We start from the raw sequence: 17,756 nt of genomic DNA on the forward strand, positions 1-17,756 counted from the left end.
GGTGCTGTATTAAATGCAACGGCATTTACAGGAGGAATATTATCGGACAAAAGCTTTCTGGTAATGGTGACGCTCTTATTGAAGAAAAGGTCCGACATGATAAAGCATTAGAAAAATTTGAACATGATCGCAACGTCTGGTCAGAAAAAAGATTACTACAGGCTGACTGGGAAAGAGAAAATCAGGCAAAGGACGCACATGCTGCGGCAGAATTAAGAGATACAGATGCAGAAATACTGGAAGAAGCAGAAGCGGTGCAAAGCAACTCTACGTCAAGTCCAGTTCAATTCTCAGATTATTATCAACCCAGCCCTGAGCAAAAGAAATATGAGATGATCTATATTGCTGGAGGATTAGTCGTGGGATGGTTTATCTTCCGATAGGGTTACACCGGTAGGGCCCCGCTTCGGGACTACAATAATTCAATACAAAAGTTAATTGGCCAGTTATTGAAATCGATCATGTTCCCATCCTGATCCGTTATCCAGATACGAATTGAATTCATGTAATCTCCCCCTTTTCTCAATGGCATAGAAATTGCTCCGTTTTTAAAATCGTAAGTAACCTTTTCACTTATTTCTCTCGTATCCCGGATGGGAAGTATTTGTAAACAGTTCGATACTTTCCCCTGTATGTATCCTCCGGAGGCACCCGAACCAAATGAAACATAATTTCCAGTAACATCGACTACATCTGAATGAACTATATATTTAGTGACTGTTAAGAAATCCACTTTCTTCGGACTAATAGTACTTTTTATAACTGGGTTGTCCTCAGGTTTATCTGAAAAACCAACTACGTTGGCAAGCTACCTGTGGCATTGAAATAGACTTTAACATCTTTAGCCAAAGTTAGATAAACATGGTTTGTCGGCAGATGTTTTTTCAAAATTAATTTTTTGCTTCAACCCGATTGCTTTGTTTAACGTATCGATATTGTAGTTACCTGGACGTATTGATTTAGTCTTCTTCGGTTGGTCACCTTCTTGATATTTTATTACATTATTCGTCGATGTTATGTTATGCCATGAATTATATAGTCCGCACTCTAGCAGTCTTATCTTCGTAAACTGTGTCGTGTCAATGCAAGGGTAAAATTAACAGTAACAGGTTCACCTGTTTGACTTTCAATCCAAATGATCATTGTTGTGCGTTGTATGTATATATTACTAAGTATAAATGTTCGATGAATATTATTATTACGAAGTATAAGGTTCTGCAGGAATAATATTTTTCTGTTCAAGGAGATCTTTGGTCGCAACCGCGGCAGCAGTCGCACCGCCTAATTTTGCCAATCGAGTTAAATTTGGTCGACTTGGATCGCCAACCTCTATTTTCAGAAATTTGCTGGAGATCATAAGATATCCCATCGCAAGTCCTGCGATTACAATACCATCGTACATTGTGTTTACAACTGTTTTAATATCCATGATTGCTGACTAGTATATAAAATAAAAAATAAAAATAAAAAATATGGGAGTTAATCCATCTCATACAATGTAGAGGAGCTGGAAACCTCTCCCTCCCCCTCCCCCTCCCCCTCCCCTCCCCTCGGAACCCCTGTCGGAACTGTTCTGGAGGGAGCTGCTACGGGCTCTGTTTTTTTTGCTTTCTGAAGCGGTTCATCTTTCCGGGGAGGACAGGGGGTATGCCGAGCACGCCCCCAATATAGCCCTAATGCAGTCAATGAAACTCCCACAATTCCTAAAACAAGATAACATTTATTATACCAGCTATCACACTGTTCTTTCATTGTAGGCGGTAGGTCTGCCGCTACCACATCGCTATCCCCTCCCTCCCCCACCATTGCTTGGCGTTTCTTCTCCTTGTTTTGCCTGTTCCATTCCGCTAGTCGCTTGCCCGCAGCAACTCTCCCTGGATGCTTCGGTGGCATTGTAACTTTCTCTATGTTGCGCTGTGACGGAGTCGGGAAGGTCGTCGTTTGCGGTGTGGAGGTTGTTTCCGTTTGCTGAGTCGGAACCGTTTGCGAAGTTGAATCCATTTATTTCAGGTACTATATTAAACCCGATTTTTTTAAAATTTAAATGTTTACCCGTAATTAAACCGGTGGAAATTAGAGCAATCAGGGGCCCCCACGTGTACGCTATCCGTCCTGATAATCGTTTTATTTCACTGTTTAGAATAAAATCCTTTTTAAGATCAGTGGCATAGTTATCTCGATCATCGATTGGAACTACCTGACTTATTGCGCGGGCTCCTAGATCTATGAAACTTTGAGTGATGGTATCACTTATAAGAGAACTGTATCTCGCTTCATAGACTTTAAATGCTTTATTCACCGTTTCATCTCCCCATTTTTCTACGTCAGCAACTGAAATCTCCTTACCAAAAAATAACTTACTTTGTCCACTTGCGATGACACAGAGTATTTTTTCACGCTTTGTTTCTATTATGGATCGAGCGTCTGAAGGCGCCGAAGGCACCGAAGACCCTTCGGAACACGTATTTGCCGCTGCCGATGACTTTATTAATTCTCCATTGTTTGCAGTATGTTATCTATTCTTAGTAAAAAATAAAAATTCGTTTAAACCTGAATCCGAAATAAAGTATTAACATAGTCTGGAATGTTAGTACCCCTAACAGAACCGTACCGATAGGGATTCCGACAGGGATTCCGAGAAAATTCTCCTCCATTTAAATCTATATGTATATAGAAACACGAATAATGAGTACAGACTTATTCCCAGTTGCTTTTCAATTGAATAAGACGAGCGTACCGACAGTACAGCATGCTGATATTCCTTCCAAACCGGACGGGGGAATAAAACCTATTCTCATGGACTTAGAAATATATGTAACGCCGACAGATAAATTTACTTTTCATCCACGGGATGTGTTCAAAGATAACGTAATCACTCATCGATCAGCTAAAGAAAGTAATGTCTGGCTGGGCAGCCCAAAGATGAAATACTGGGACCAGCAACTGAATTTCGCTGTATGGTGTAGCACGACTGGTTGTGGTATATCATTCACCCATCTCTTCGATAAGAAATTTCCTCCGCAAATACGATCATTCTGCCGTTTCCATGTATATTTTACAATACGTCGTATCCTTCACGAAATGGGCGTTGCACTTCCAGACGATACCCCCACCTTCAAAGCGGGCGACAATCCGTACAATCTCGTCCAATATGAACTTCTATGTACAGAATTGGAAATATAAGTCCAACGAAGTCCGACTTTCGTTATCGAAAAGGTCAAAATAAAGGTCTTGGTTATGGATATGAATATTACACTAATCGTGGTCCCGTTCGACAGCCAAAAGCGATATACAACGGTCATGACTTTTTCCTCTCCGCCGACGGAGGCGTTTTCTATACACATACCATTTTTGGAAAGAAAAAACATGTACTGCCCGACAAAGACAGACCACACTATTATTTCTTCCGAAATGATGGATCGGAGGGACAATACAATAGTTTCATTCCTCTGAAGGGAGACTCGGGACTAACAAAGGCCGGTCTCGCTCGCCTCAACGAAAGTCTTGAAGCCTACGTATATTGCATACTCGGTGCACAAGCAAATATTCGCAGTACCATTGTGGGTGATACTGGCAGTGCACAGCAAGTCCGAAAAGAATTCGGCGTTCTCCTCGAAGATGAAATTCGCAATACCGACAAAGTAATTAGTTATAGGCGATATCAAGACACAATAATGAATACTGGTGTCAAACTTGATATGGCTGTTTCTCCCAATTTACTTCTCTTACCGTCTGAGATGGTCATTCTTTCGGGCCCGGCAATCTCGGGTTATAATAATGAATTGCAATACGCAACAGAATCTATGTCCTTCGGGTGAACGGTGATATAAACACGGAAGTTCGAGAAAGTGCTGTACACGAGATGGAGGGGGAGGCGGATCCTGTGAAGTGGCAGGACGAGCCCGGAGAGTCACCTCACAATGACACGACTCGGATTCGGTCCCCTCCCCTCCCCTCCCCGGAACGGGCAGCATCTACGACCAGCGTAGACCCTATTCACGAATATGGTAAAATTGGTTTGTTATCTTTAGCAATATTCATTACATTAATGTACAGTATATAGATCCGATGTATGCAACTGTACCATTCAACATGATTGTAACTGGACCGACAAATTCTGGCAAAACGGAATATGTAATGGATCTCCTCACCGGTCCGTACCTAGGAAAATTCGAATATATAGTTTTCATTTGTCCGACATTCATGAACAATAAAACGTATAATAAAAGATTCATTTTCACCGATGACAATGTGTTTGTGTTTCCAGTCGGACTCGATGCTGTGGATGATACACTAGCCTTCGTACGGAACGAATGGGCCGGTACAAACACTTTAATAATCCTCGATGACTGCGCCGCGTCCAAAGATATGAAGAAGCGCAGTGACGTTTTAGTCAAACTTGGTTTCAGCGCAAGACACGACGGATTATCTGTCTGGGTTCTGACTCAACAATATACTAGTATTAGTAAACCATTTAGGGAAAACATACAGATGTTAGTACTATTTTACACACCGAACAAGATAGACAACAAAACTATTATAAAAGAATATGGAATGGAGGTGTCAGAACAGGAAGCCGTGGGCCTAATCAAGCAATTGAAAAGTAGGCCATTCAGTAAACTAGTATTTCATTTACGGCATCCGTACGACATAAAATTTTTCGTATATATAGCAATTATGGAAGCTGAAGCCGAAGGCTCCGCTGAAGGCACTCTTAGAGAATTATATTACAACCCGAAAACTGGTTTTGGAGGTGTACAAAAATTGTATGACGCAGCACGCGCCAGTGGACTCCACGTTACTAAGAAAGAGGTACAGGACTGGTTAAAAACTCAGCTAACTTATAATCTTCATAAACCGGTCCCTCGTACTCGTGGCGCGTTCCGAAGGGGCCGGCGCGTTTTCGTAACATCGATAGACGCTCAGTGGGAAGCTGATCTCGTGGAATTCTCTCGTGGAATTCCCTTCATCATTCGCAAAAGAGAACCGTAACATTCGATACATGCTAACAGTAATCGATGTACTCAGTAAATACGCATGGGCCAGGCCGATACAGTCAAAAACGGCTGATGATACGTTACAGGCACTACAAGACGTGATTAAGAAATCCGGGAGAAGGCCCGACAAACTTCAGACAGATGAGGGGCGGGAATTTACTAATCGAAAAATGCAGGGGTGGTTGGAGGAGTCGGGAATTCACTGGTTTCACACCTACAGTGACAAAAAGCTAGCGTCGTGGAACGTTTTAATCGGACCCTCAAGACGATGATGTGGAAATACTTTACATACAGACAGACACGTGAATGGCTTTCTATTTTACCAGAACTTCTCGAGAATTACAACAACACCGTTCACGGAAGTATCAAAATGAAACCCAGGGACGTAACAGAGGACAACGATTGGCAGGCATTTTATACACTATTCGGTCCTGAGTTGGCAGCCGGGGGAGCCAACCCTGAATTCAAGCCGGGAGAACGTGTCCGAGTTACAAAATACAAGACCACTTTTAAGAAAGGATATTTACCAAATTGGACAGAGGAGATTTTCGTAGTTTCAAAAGTTGTGTACGCAGCTGGCTTGGGAACACCACCAGTTTACAAATAAAAGATCTGAATGGAGAGGAAATACTCGGCACTTTCTATTCTGATGAACTTCAGAGCGCCCTTTCGGAAGGTGCCGACGAGCTGTACAGAGTAGAACGAATTTTGAAGACGAAAAAAATTAGAGGAAAGAAATATTATCTGATAAAATGGCGCGGTTATCCGGAAAGTTTCAATAGTTGGGAGCCAGAGGAAAATGTTATTAGTACTACGTAAGTACTTTGTAAGTTCCTGTGCTGGTACTACGTAAGTACTTCGTAAGTTCCTGTCCATGGTACTTGTCAAGTACTACGTAAGTACTAACGTAAGTATTTACGAAAGTTATTCAATAAGTACCATGGAAAAAGTCTTAATTTCTTGAAAGAAGAAAGTGTCAGTTTACCACCTCGCTTCCACCCACCTGGCCAAGTATTTATCATGTACTGTCGTAAGTAATGTTCACTTATTGCATCTTTTTCGGCAGTATGTGGATGAGGTGGTACCCCCTCAGTTCCTGAACATATTAAGTTTGCAAGATCTTCAAAGCGACTTCTCATGTTGCCACGGTCCGTTCTTTCGAGCGCCCCTTTTTCAGCTTTATCAATAAGTTCTGGCTGAAGTATAATGTACACAACTGACATGAACCATAGACAAGTAACTCCAAAGTCCACCCTTTTCATCATATCAAGTGCTCGTAAGTCAAACGGAGCATTATAAGCACACACTGTTTCACAAGCATTAAGAAGTTTGTGTAGGTTCTTGAGTGAGACTCGACGTTGTTCTAGTTGTTCTTGACCAGGTGGATAATAAGCTTTTTCAAGTTCCTCCTCCTCGAAACCGTCTATTAAAAATCCCTGGCTGCCGCTATCGCGTGAGCTGCCCCATGCAATTCCAAAGTCAAAAGCTCGTGGATATTCTACTGGTCCGACTGTCTCGGTATCAATTGTTGGATTAAGTATGTTCTTGAGAACTTCAGGCGTAAGGGGCTGACTAATTACCAAACATGGAAGCCTGTAGTCGTGGCAAATTTCTAAGAAAGTCTGTTTGAACTTGTTGTGAATCTCTTCTAGTTCTTTTAAGGCGGTTATTTCGTACGACCTGGCTCGAGTCAACACATTCCGCCTGCAATAATCCCAAGGCATATCTTTGAATATGATAATGAAACTATGCAAATGGTCAAATGCTCTAGAAACAATCTTTTTTTCTTCCCACTCCGTGGAAACGCCCCGGATTCGAGAAAAAGTCAGATGTTGAATTATGGAAGAGTCACAAATAATGTAGCGTTCCGAAGGAGAGGTCCTCCCAGCCCGACATTGTAAACTAAGAGTATGTTCTATAAACTGATTCTGAAAATCGGCAATCGAAACGTGGCGCTCATTATAAAAGTCGGCAATGTTGCTAGAAAAACTAGTGTCAAATTCTGGTACGTGAGACGCAGACAAATTTACTGCATCGTAACTCTTACCACTTCCAGTTGGTCCATTTATGAATATGTATGACATTTTGGGGATACTATATCATAGAAATTTTTTTAAAAATTTTTTTTTATTAAGATATATACGATAAGACAATGACAATCCTTCTATTTCAGATGCAATAAAAATACTTGAAACCGGAGAAAACATCAAAATTGATGATGGAGGCAAATTAGTATTTGGTGAATATGTAGATCCTATTATATATGTAGACAGTGAGCTAGAAGTGGTTTTCCCATCGGACCTAAGTACGGTTCTAAAGATCCTGCTACATGCGATGAAATGTGTGTCCGTTGGCAACCGAGTCTTCAAAAGTTTACCGATTTAATAATATTCCGTACCCTAGGTGAAAGTTTCGATGCAAGCACTGCTAAAAGTTATGCTGCAAGCCTGGCCGCTCACTCCAAGAATACTACTGGATTTTACAATCCATCTAAAGTGTATCAGAAGCGAGGGAGCGAGACACAGGGCGTGGCGTATTTTAAATTTCGATTTAAAAGAGGGGGAGGGAGAGGGAGAAATCACGATTTCGCTACATGTATTGATATGGTTCAAGAAATTGACTGCGGTTTTAAAACAGTGAGTCCGTTACTACCAGTCCGAGAAAATCCTGCTATTGTACCTCGTAATATCCGGAAAGGTAGTAAGATAGAATTCTTAGCATTTAAACCGCGCTTAAGTAAGCGTGGCCTTTCTTTCACTGTTGAGAGATTAATATTTTGTGCTGCACCTAATAACCAGAAATTCAAGATGCGGAAGAAATAGTCGACTTAGAAAGATTAGGTGAGATATATAAACAAATAAATGCTGACAAAAATATTATAGTGGATTTTGATGACCTATCATAAAATAATTATTTTTCATTTTTAAAAAATTTTAGGATAGTATATATCATAAAGATTATTATGGCCCATCGATTACATGAAGCATTCAAGGGAGCAGTTTTACGAAAAGAATTTCCTGAAGTCAAGCGAGTCGAGGATATCGGGGAGCTGGTGGATATTGAAGGTATGGTCAAAGGGGGAAAGATGTACTCTGTTTATACCGAAATGGAAGTCAAATTATCGGATCCGAAAACTGGTAATACACAACCGCGTACATTGTATGTTAAATTAAAAGATACATACACAAAAGATGTAAGAGGATCGGGATCGGATGTGGGGCAACAATTAATAGATCGCTACGACCTTATGCTTGATACAATTGAAAATGTTGAGGGTTCTGGTCTCGTTCTCGAGGAGATACTTAATTTTGAAGTAATTCTAGTAGAAGTTTTACTCGGGGCTGGGGCTGGCGCAGTCCAACTTCCCAGATGGTTAAAAATAAGCATTGTGTTAGCGATCTGGTGCTACCTTCGGGCAGCGAGAACTGTTTTCAATACGCCATCGTAGCAAGTTTAAAGTTGACCGACCCCGAGTTTCGTGAAAAGAAATGTGGTCAGGTAAGGAGAAAATGGAATACGTACGCCCCATTTATGCTGACTACTGTTGGGAAGGTATTCCCTTACCCCACGCCCGCCGATCTGACTGTATTCAGGCGCTTCGAGCAGCAAAATCCAGGCATCAAACTTCAAGTATTTCAGATCTACGAAAATGATCCCGCTCCCCCGTCCGACATAACTGTGTTATATAGTGCCCCTGGCGGAGCCGAAGGTGAAGCCGATAGGAATCAAATAGCAAATATCTTACTGATAGTTGGCGAAGACGGCGGCCGTTCTCACTTCGTACCAATTACTGCGGAAAATCGCCTTCGTAATTCTCGTACTAATCGAAAGAATGAGCGCAGACGGAAGTGTATTTGTATGGTTTGTAAAAGAGGTTTTAAGTCAACAGAAGAATTAGAAAAACATCAGGTATACTGTGGAACAGACACTGCCCAGCCAGATTTTCCTAAGGAAGTGTGTCAATTTGAAGGACATCGGAAGAAGGTTCCTTCTCCCTACGTCGTCTATGCAGATACTGAGGCAATTATTGAGAAGGGGACCGGCCGGCACATTCCAATTTGTCTTTCGTATGTTATTGTGGAACGGGGCCCGGGCCGACCCACTGTTTATGGTAAAAGAACATTCACAGGTCTCTCCTGTGTTACAGACTTTCTAAAGGATATGAAAGAACGGGCCGAGTATTATTCTAAATCGTATTATTGGAAAATAATACCGATGAGGGATCCTTCTAATTACCGGCGCGACGGATGTGATCCAGTCTGTATTGCATGTGGAGAGCCGGCAGGATACCGAGTAGTGAAGGAGGAGGCGACCTTCTATTGCGAAGGATGCCGGCCGTCGAGAACCATTCCTATCTACTTTCACAACCTCAAGGGATACGATGGTTCTTTTATTTTGAAAGAATTACATGAAATCGACGCCGGAGGGGGACCAGAGCCTAAAATCATAGCTAAGACGAGCAATGGAGGAATTATGGGTCTCTCGAAAACATTTATTTTTCACGCCTCAATTGTTGTTGCCGGAGGGAAGAGGGAGATAAAGAGACGTTTCTTTTCTATAAAGTTTATGGACAGTGCTCAGCTGATGATGGGGTCATTGGCGAAGTTGGCAACGACTGTGCCGGACCACGGATGGACGGCAGTACCACTTACGTACCCGGACATTCAAAGGGCGAAAGGTTTCTTCCCCTACGAATATTTAGACTCGGTTGACAGACTGGGAGAGGGTGAGCTCCCGGAGAGGGGGGAATTTTATAGCGAATTGACGGAAGAGGGGATTTCGGAGTCTGATTACGAACATGCATTAAGAGTATGGGACGAAGTTGGATGTAAGACGATTCGTGATTATATGGAATTCTATTGTGAGACTGACGTTCTACTTCTTGCAAATATATTTGAAAATTTCCGTGACACATGTTTAGAAGCGTACAAGTTAGATCCAGCCCACTATATGTCAGCGCCTGGCTTGACATGGGATGCTATGTTACTTTACACGGGTAATAAGTTTGGGCTCATTCAAGATGCTGAGCAGATGACTTTCGTACAACGGGGAATACGAGGAGGTATCAGCCAGTGTAATATTCATTATTTACAGACAAATCATCCGGCTTACGCTGGCGCGGAATTACGATCCAGAGAAGCCGGTGACCGAAATAAAATATCTCGATGCAAACAATCTCTACGGCTGGGCAATGAGTCAGGCAATGCCTACGGGCGGACTTCATTGGATGACGATGGAAGAGTGGGAGGAATGGCCGCCGGCGGGGCCGAGGCGGAGCCGGCGGGGCCCGAGGCGGAGCCGGCGGAGCGGGGGCCCGAGCCGGCGGAGCTGGCGGAGCGTGGGGACCTGGTTCCACCTTTCCACCAAGTTTTCTAGAAGTAGACTTAGAATACCCAGCCGAATTACATGAAGAACACAGCGATTTGCCATTAGCACCGCATCACTATGAATTTCCGAGGCAGGGCGGTCGACTGATTACAAGTGTGATGGATAGAGAGTCCTATGTCTTACACTACAAGTTGCTGGAATTCTATCTTCGGATGGGAATGAGATTGAAAAAGATTTATCGGGTGCTTGCTTTCGATGAAGCTCCATGTCTCGCGAAATATATTGACTTTAACACTAAAATGAGGGCAAAGGGAGGACAGATTTCGAAAAGAATTTCTATAAGCTGATGAATAATGCAATGTTCGGTAAGACAATAGAAGATGTTCGAAAGTACAGAGACTTTAAATTTGTTTCGGACTGGAACGGCACGGATAGTGGACGTAAAAAGATTCAGAAGTATAATCCAAAGATGAAACATATAACTTTCATAACTTCCGAAGAGGATGGTGATTCCTGCGACAGTGCCCTACTGAGAACTGAAAACGGATGAGCATAGATATGTAAAACCATTTTCATCGGCGCCGCAGTACTGGAACTTTCTAAGCTGCTTATGTATGAGACGCATTACAATTACTTTCGGGTCCAGTTCCCTGGAATAAGATTAGCCTACATGGATACTGACAGTTTTGTTTACAGTGTACCAATACCCTCCCCGAACCCGGACGGCACACGCGTCAGCACTTTCAATGATATAGTTCGGGAAGATGTGGAAAAGAATGGTGAGAAGTCTATATATGATACTAGTGGGATGAGCTCCGCAATAGGCCCCAACTTTCCGAAGATTAATAAAAAAGTGATAGGTAAATTTAAAGATGAGTTGAATGGTGAACCTATTCTTGATTTTGTCGGCATACGCTCGAAAGTGTATGCTTTTCGAACTCCAACTTCGGAGACGAAAAAAAATAAAGGGGTGAAAGATGTTTGTGTTAGAAAACATTTGAACTTTGAAGATTATAAAGATCTGTTTGAAACTGGGAAGAAGCCGGAGCCGGCACAATTTGTACAGTTTGTACGGAAAAAGGCTGGAGAAATCCGTAGTGAAAAGCGTAGTAAAATCATGATGGCGCCAAATGATATCAAACGTGTGCAGCTATATAATCCAGACACGGGCGAATGGCTGGCAGAAACATGGCCGATAGGACGGACGACGGGTCATGGTTATGGTTAATATTGTAAAGACTTTAAATCTACTATTTTCAACAGTGACCTGGGCATCACTGATAACATAAATGTGGGCAAATATATTATCATTGTGAGCGTCATCGCCACCCCACTCAGTATCTTTCTTCAGGATCTCAAGTTGAATTCCGTCCTTTGTGTTCATTACTTTTAAACCATTTCCATGAAACTCAATATCTTTAAAACTACGCAGATCGATAAACAGACAGAATTTATTCTTCAAATAATCGACCTCATCTATATCAATTTCACACCAATCTTTATCTTCAGCAAAATACCGTCGTGTTTCTTTCCAAAATTGTCTTGGTATCATCTTCTGAGCGTACACTTTATTTGCAATGCCTTCGATTGATACAGACACAGATTCAATGGATGGTTAAAGAAAAGTTCACTGTTCAGTTCTGCCTGATTCTGATTTTTAGTGAAGAGTATAGCGATACCTCTAATGCTACGTCGTGGTACATTTATATTTTCATTGATAACCGTGTCCGATTCTTTGAATGGGATTGTTCTAAAATAATGTATATGCTCGTAAAGGTAACTTTTTCCACCGTTGTAATAACCAGCAGTTGACCTCGCGAGATTGAGGTCAGAAATTGTTTCGTATTCCATTTGAATGTTTTTAATTTATAATTGGCTGTAACAACCTGATTACTAACAAGTAATTGGGAGGCGGGTGCCAACGTAATTTCCCATTCAATATGACTCCCTAACGCTTTTGGATATGCAACTCCATGACCTGTTATTAGGGGATGAGTGAGACGAATAGCATATTTTGTTCTATATGTGTTGAGAAGTAAAATATCACCCACGACGGCGGCATCTGCATCTTTCGCAACACTTCTCAATTTTCTTAGATTTTCGTTCTGAATTCCGTACAGTGTCATGTTCGTTCTCTCCTTTTTATGTTTGAAGAGATCACGATAACATTCAATAAGGTTATATTTATTCAAATCGAAAGTGTCTGGCCCTCAAATGTGAGTTTCATACGCTCCACCAAATTTTTTGCAACATTTTGTACTACTCGGTTATATTCATCTCCCGTTACTTCGAGATCAAAACCAGGTCGAAAGTATCTGGAACTAAGAGTACTCCGCTTTCTAACTTTGGACATCGTATGATAAGTGTCTGGCCTGGATCTGCCTCACTTGGATTATGAGCAATCACATGATGAGTTCTTTCTGACTTCGTTCCATTCGGTATTCGGTTGGTGAAAGTCGGTGATAATGTTCTATCGTACCCCATTTTTCGTGTAATGTATATAGTAGAAGAAAAAAAGAAATTACATGTTAAAAAGAAAATTAAGTTTCACTTTGTGTATATAATGACTTAGAAGAAAAAATCACATCTTTACATAAATATTTCCGTCTGACTGAAAGATAAATCGATTGCCTGTGTCGCGAATCAATCGAAGAACCCAATATTCTTGGAGATGATGAGCCTCTTGGTCATCCTCAGTATCCTGGAATACAGCTATGAATTCTAGTCGCTTAAAGAAGTTAGTCTTTTGACATTCCTTAATGAAAGCTAATATGTTATGATATAGATTATCATCTTTGAGTCGGACACCTGGATTTGCTCGAAGTATATGTCGATTTACTCGTCGGAGTTTGCACCATTCCAATTCGACAGAGAAACCAAACAGGTCTTTATTTTTAGAAAGAAACTTTGCAATATTCTTTTCACCAAACATGTTGATGCCGTAGGGAGTGTGATATATTAATACATAATTTTATTTATAATTACTAATGTTAAACCAGTTAAAAATATCCATAGCTGTTCTCCAACAAATCCGACCACCGATCCTGCTGTTTTTAATAGAAAACTGACAAGGGAGCCGATTAAACCTGGTATTGCAGCAGCACTTTTTGCGGCCAAGGTTTTTAACCATTCGCCAAATTGCTTTACAATTTCTTTCGCTTTTGTATATACTTTGGGCGGACCTGAACCTCCTGCGTTTGCGCCAGTTCCTGCTCCTGCTCCCCCTCTCCCCCTCCTCCTCTAGTTACAGCCAGGGCAATTGTTGATATTGTCATTCCAAGGGCAGTCAGTATGGCAGCGATTGTAATACCATTTCGTTTAAATAACTCAGTCAGCTTCAACCTAAGTGACAAATCTGGATCAGAAATTACATCACGAAGAGACCTAGTCGTAGCCAGTCTTTCATGTGCCCCACTGATCATATCAAGTTGTACTTCAATTCGATCATCAATTTTAGCTAGTCTTGTTCTGAGTTCGGGTGTAAGTTCTGTCTGCTCTAACAGATTTTCTCTTTCACTGTAAAGCTCATCAAGACGCATATTTGCTATCTTTAATTCATCAACAAAAGCTCTATATTCTGGGTTTAGATTGTTCCATTGGTCGATTTTATTTTCAAAAGCTCGTATTTTATCTGCATTACCAGAAGCATCTTGCCGTAACTCTGTCAGTTTATCTTTGTATATACCCATGTCTTTTGGTGTCATCTTCTCAGCCGGTATTTTATCGGTTATCACATCTTCAGAATGCAATTCACGACTCACATTTTCGGGCTCTGCGCTAGAGCGACCTCCGAGTACATCTCTAATAAATCATGTCCTCCTTTTTCTCTCATTAATGTGGTGAGCTTATAAAATCCACCTCCTCTATCTTTAGACAGCTTGAGGTTTTTATAATACAGCTTTCCATCCCTAACCTCAGATTCCATAGTCAATACATTTAGTGCATCCGGATTAGTAATTTTATTCTCATCTAAGAATTTATTAACCATTCTTAATTTTTCATTTGCTCTAAGTTCAGTCAAACGATCGACCTGCGGGCTCCGCGCGCTTGAGCTAGCAAGGAAAGGATCAGCTTCTGCAAGGGCATTATCATCGTCTATGAAGTATGTTTCAGCAGTAGCGTCATCATCATCATTCAAATTTGCATCATCGAAATCCTGGAGTGGTATATCTTCTCCTCCTTCTGCCATATTGTATTTCTATATTACTACAATTATTTTTTTATCCCCCTTACATATACAGTAAAAATGCACATCTCAGTTGTTGAAAGCGTTGAACAATTGGCTGATTACATAGAAAGAACAAGTGCTGCATATCGACGAAGTTATAAATTAATGGGTCGAATTGATATGGCTCTTAATATTACTAAGGGAATTCTTGTAAGCTCTGCTGTCATAGCAGCAATTCCAACAGTTCCGGTACTGTTAGCCTTAACTCCTATACCTGGCGTCGTTATTGATGTAATACAAGGAAAAACGGGTGTAGCAAAGAGACGAGAGAAATATAAACATTATTATGTTCAATATAAACAGCTGCTTACACAAATACAAGAAAAGCTGCAACCCTTCGGAACGAGGAGGCTCCGGGGTCAGAACTTATTCAGAACATATTTCATCAGGCGCTAGAAATTCAAAAACAAGAAGGATTTAGTCCACCTCTGGAAAGATATTTAAGACATTATGGATTGAATGGATATGAAATTTAGTTCGTACCGATAGGAACTTCGTGTTCAACATCAGCTAGACTCCGCGACCGGCCGGCCGGACTGACAACACAGGTCCTTTATATAGGCTAGTTTGATGGTGATGACTCACACGGAATTTCCCGTACACCTTCGGAACGTGTATAAACATGCTCAGCAGGCCCGCTTAGTTCAGGACAATGCACTGCTGCGCGTGCGTGAGTTCGTATATAGGTCAGGGTTATACTTTAGTTACATGGATGGTTAATTTTTCCTTCGCTTCATGTAGATAAATGAATAAAATGGGGTGTAAAATTCTTACTTCATCCCAGTTGTCCACGTTTTCTTTACTACTAAGGATGCTGCTGATTATATTTCCAGTCCCCTAGCATATATTATCAACCTTTCTTCAGCTCATGGTTACTTTCCAGATGCACTTAAATTTGCCAAAATTACAGCTCTTTATAAAAGGGGTCTCCTTTTGATGTTGGGAACTACAGACCGATTTCAGTTTTACCTGTCTTTAGCAAAATTTTTGAAACACTTGTAAATAAGCAGCTCATCTCCTTCCTCGAAAAACATAACATTCTCTCACAAACTCAATATGGCTTTAGAAAGAAATATAGCACTAAACTTGCCCTGGCAGATATTAATGCAGAATAACAGATCAAATGGATAATGGTTGCACAACTGTTGGTATATTTGTCGATCTTAAAAAGGCATTTGACACTATCAACCATGATATACTTTTACAAAAACTCGAATTTTATGGAATAAGAGGTCACCCACTACTTTGGTTTAGAAATTACTTTGAAAATCGCAAGCATTCAGTTGTAATAGATGGAAAAGCGTCAGAACCACGTCAAATAACATGTGGAGTTCCACAGGGTTCCATTCTAGGGCCAACTCTTTTTTGATATATATCAACGACATCAATAACTCTACTAGCTACTTTAATTTCAGACTTTTTGCTGATGACACTAATGTTTTTAAATATTTAGACTCTCAAACAGTACATCTCAGCCACATAAATAGTGAATTTCATAAAATCAACGATTGGTGCATGGCGAACAAATTAATTGTTAATGCAGAAAAAACTAAATACGTGGTAGTTAGAACACGTCAAAAACGTGTAACTTTACACGGTAATTTATACCTTGAAAATCAACAGATTAAGGAATTTCATCAGCTAGTTATATTGGTGTAACAATTGACAATTCCCTTTCCTGGAAACCACACACTATGAATGTGATAAATAAAATAACCCCCAAAGTTGGAATCATCGCACATCTTCGACATTTCGTTCCAAAGTTTATCCTACTTCACCTCTACAATGCCTTCATTCTACCACACTTAACTTACTGCCTAGAAATATGGGGAAATACTTACACTTCTTTCCTTGAACCTATTTACCGCCTAAACATGACAACTTTTCCCCACACAGACTTAGACGTGGTGGCTGTGACCAATCTGGCTGAAATTGGTCATAGCCACCACGTCTATTAAAATTCATGAGTTTACTTTTCTTGTTTACGTACATACTTATATCAGATGGAAATCTGAGGATTTGCGATTACATCAGGTTGACAACCCCCCACACAAGAGCAATGAATTAAAATTACTCTTTACAAAGCATGCGGACAAATTTGTTGGTTCCACACATGTCACTTACTCTTTACAAAGCATGACAAATTAGTTGGTTCCACACATGTCACTACAAATACAACACTAACGTTCATTGGAAAGGGACAATTTGAAGCCGCCTATTAAAGCTCGTGCCCGTGTGCAGTGATATGTTCGTCGGTAACGCTGTGAATGAAACATGCACACAGCGGCCCACACAACATCGTAAGCTTACTATCGTGGTATTTGTACGTGCGTGGTACGTCCGTGATCGTATTTGAGTGCATAAGTTACCGCAGGCTACCACTACCAGTAAGAGGGTAGCCTAAACTGAATTGTAATAAAGGGAAAGCGGCTGCACACATCACCTACACTATTTTTTCGTTCTCTGTGTTTGTGTTTGATTTTGTGTGTTTGGCTATTGGTGTAGATATAAGCCATGGCGAGACGTAGCCGTAATCTGGCTGTCGAATGACAGGGTGATCCTTTGACGCTACGTTTCGAAACCAGTGTGTGGTTTCTTCCTCAGTCGCTTTTCTTTGGAGATTGCTCTCCTTAGATTTATGTTTCACTGTTCGTGGTTTAATTATTGTCAGTGTTTTGTTCGTCTAGCAAGGAGGCTAGAATACTTATGTTTGGGTCCGTTTGTTGTGTTGCATTTTGTTCGGTCGTTTCTCTAAGATTGTGTACTTGTGCATTTATGAGTGTGTCGCCAATGTTTGGATTTCTTTTGTAAGCGATGATCGGTTTCATCGTGAATAAATTATTTAGTGTTTGGTCTTTTTCTATTTCTTCCCAGTTCTTCAGGAGTGCTTGTTTGATGTCTTTTGTTTTGATGTGTGGACTATATTTGGTAGCAAATATCAATTTATTTGTGTTGTTGTTGTTGTTCGTTTGTTTGTGATTTAAATGTGTTCTTCGTGTAGCGTAATTTGTTTCCGCATTGATGTTTGATATTTCTTGTTGTGGATATTCTCGCAGTAATAGCTTTTCATTAAATGTTTTGACTTTGTTGTTGAAGTCTTCTTCATTGTTACATGTCCTCATGTACCTTAATGTTTCGCCTTTGATTAGGCCCTTGAAGGTTGATTTTGGATGACATGATTTTCTATGTAGGAACTGGAATGT

Source organism: Ptychodera flava, chromosome 7, assembly GCF_041260155.1.
Source record: "Ptychodera flava strain L36383 chromosome 7, AS_Pfla_20210202, whole genome shotgun sequence".
NCBI classification, from domain to species: Eukaryota; Metazoa; Hemichordata; class Enteropneusta; family Ptychoderidae; genus Ptychodera; species Ptychodera flava.